The sequence below is a fragment of the Pomacea canaliculata genome, linkage group LG5 (assembly GCF_003073045.1).
Source record: "Pomacea canaliculata isolate SZHN2017 linkage group LG5, ASM307304v1, whole genome shotgun sequence".
Taxonomy (NCBI): Eukaryota; Metazoa; Mollusca; class Gastropoda; order Architaenioglossa; family Ampullariidae; genus Pomacea; species Pomacea canaliculata.
The window spans coordinates 34,065,069-34,068,047 of NC_037594.1; positions in this window are offsets into that span (position 1 = coordinate 34,065,069).

Below are 2,979 nucleotides of genomic sequence, written 5' to 3' on the forward strand. Positions count from 1 at the left end.
TTGTCGTCAGCATTGAATGGGGTCGCGGCAAATCCAGGTCATAGTCATCTTCGTCGACTGCGTCACCTCAATCCTCTTTCACGAAAACAAGTGAGGCTTGCGTGCCGAGGGTTAATTAGCGAAGATTTAATGTCACAATGGAGTCGACTAGTCGCGCTCTCGGCTTTGAAGTTGCTCGGGTCAGTGATCAGAAACTTTGGGTGGGTCACACACTTCTATGCTCTTATATGTAAGTCTGTGGGGTAAGTGGGTTATCAGGCTAGGACACGGAGACGGATGCATTGACCTTTGACACCCAACTCCACGTCCCACGCCACTGGAATCATTTCTTTCACTTGTTTTTGAGCTCCAATTACATTAATTGTTCATCATCATCATTGCAATTTGGAAAAGGTTTGTAATATAGCTTTGACCTTTGACCTTTGACACCCAACTCCACGTCCCACGCCACTGGAATCATTTCTTTCACTTGTTTTTGAGCTCCAATTACATTAATTGTTCATCATCATCATTGCAATTTGGAAAAGGTTTGTAATATAGCTTGTGTTTACAGCATTTACAAAATTCAACTTTTCGATTATCAAACTGATTAAATATATTCTCTCTGTCTGTGTTTTCGTGGAATGATGCAATGTTTCAGCGCATGTCAACAATACAGTAAGGATCGGCTTTCCTTGGTTCGGATCTCATTCAGATCACTTATTTTCTCTGCATGTGGCACATGTTTCCTCCATCTTCTTACCCTTCCCTCCACACACACACCAGTTAATCACTGCACTCTCATCGATGGCTACACTTTCATCTTACTGAAGAACAACCAGAGAATTCCATTTTTATGGTACATACTACACATGCACCTCAATGAAGATCATCAATGATGTGATGTGGACAAAGCCCGGCACATTCACAGCAACATCGCTCCACTGGCCATGCTTCACCTCAATAACCGCCTCGGGCATCACACCTGGGAGCCCTACAGAGTTCAGATGTCATCAAGACCACAACTGTTGCATCGCGACAGCTTCTTCATTTTTGACGACTTTTTCTGAAATGAGCTCTGCACTTTCATCTTGACAGTTATTGCTGATGTGGCTTACATTCGTCTTTCTTTGAAAAGAAGTGATGACAAGGCATTGTACAGCTTGAGAACGGAAAATATTTCTCCCAGGTTTTAAAAAAGGCAAAACAACAACAACAACAACAACAACAAACAAACAAACAAAACAAACAAACAAACCCACAAACAACCAAAAGCAGATGAAAATGACGACTTATCTACTTAAACTAGTTTACAATCTTATTAAATAAATTGTCAAAATAACTACCAGTAGGCATCTGACATTTCCCAGACGCAAGAAATTGCAGGCGAGCTGCAGAAATTGACAAACAAACAAACAAACAAACAAACAAACAAACAAACAAACAAACAAACAAACAAAAAAAGATTGTAAACACTCATGATGGAGTGTCCCCATAGGGACCATCGAGAGGCAGGGCAGTGGACATATTGACAAGAGTTCAAACTGCGCGGGAAACGCGATAGAGATACGACAAGAGCTCCCCCAGTCTTCTCGTGTATCCTTCCTTTCGTCTTGTCCTGCTACAGGGTGCGTAGCTGCTTTGACCCGATGAACCACCTGTCCTTTTCAGTCAGAAAATTCTCGACATACAATCAGCAGTTTCGGAGGATAATGGGTATAGACAAGCCCAGGGTTCATTACGACTGTCTTGAGCTTTACGTGGAAGTTACTCATCCCATCGAGAGAACCACGTGGGGCTGAGCTAATTTGCATACGTCTATATATACATAATAGAGAGTTTGAGACTCAGCGCTGGCGCGACGCTTACGGGGACGGCAACGTGTAGCGTCACGGGAACTTTCGTGCTACGTCATCACTTCTGCCACAGCCAGCCGTACAGCTACACGGCGCGACGGGTAGATTGGAGTCTAGCGGTTGTGACCAGAACGTGTAAATTGTTCGCTTTATTTCAGCTATTTTTGCAAGGATAGTCAATATAATTTCAACTGTTTATAATATTTAAATCTTCTGCAATCATAATATATGCTGGAAATTAAACTAAGCTGCTTGTTTATGAAGTTAAAGCAGTGAAAAACGACCATGCCTGCAATCGCTGGTTTATGTCTATTCAATCGTATGTACAAGACTTGCTCAGACACTTTTCGTGTAAAGTTATTTAATGACGAGATAAAACTGTTAAAGATAATAATTATAATTTTCTTCATCATTAGTTATCTATCCCAAAAATAACCGTTAAATATTTTTTTTTACTTTATTAACATTTATTTTACATTAACACATTACATTAACACATTACATTTACATGACAAAATCATCAAAATCATATTCCTTGAATTATAACGAGCATACATAACAATATCACAAACATTAAATAGTGCCAGGAATTTTTTTGTCCCCAACATTTTGTGCAGAACTCTGATTTAAAGTAATTTCAATATACTATCTAGTATCTAACAACTAGCTCTCTATTTCACATATATAACATTTATTTTTCTCCTTATTATACTTTACACATTATTTTATTTATTTTTTGAATATATAAACATTTATTCATTTACCTATTAATGATATGGCATATTCTATGTTTAAGCCATTCACTCCATTGCACCATACCATATATAACAATATAAAAGACATATAAGGTAGTATATGTCAACATGTATGAAAGTCTAGTCACTGCTTAAGTTTTGGTCAACAAGTTTCATATAAGGTAGCCAAAGTTGTACAACTTTTTCTTCTTTCATTTCCAGGCGAGCATTAAAAATTTCAATTTTATATCTATATTGCAGTATCTGAATGAATGGTTGCAACTGAGGTGTGGTTTTTTGAATCTGCAAGAGTATATGTATAATTTAGCAAGTAGTAAGATTAAATCCAGTACATCGTCTGTCTTAAAGTTATTACTGCATCCAAATAAAACCAGGTGTTCACATAATAT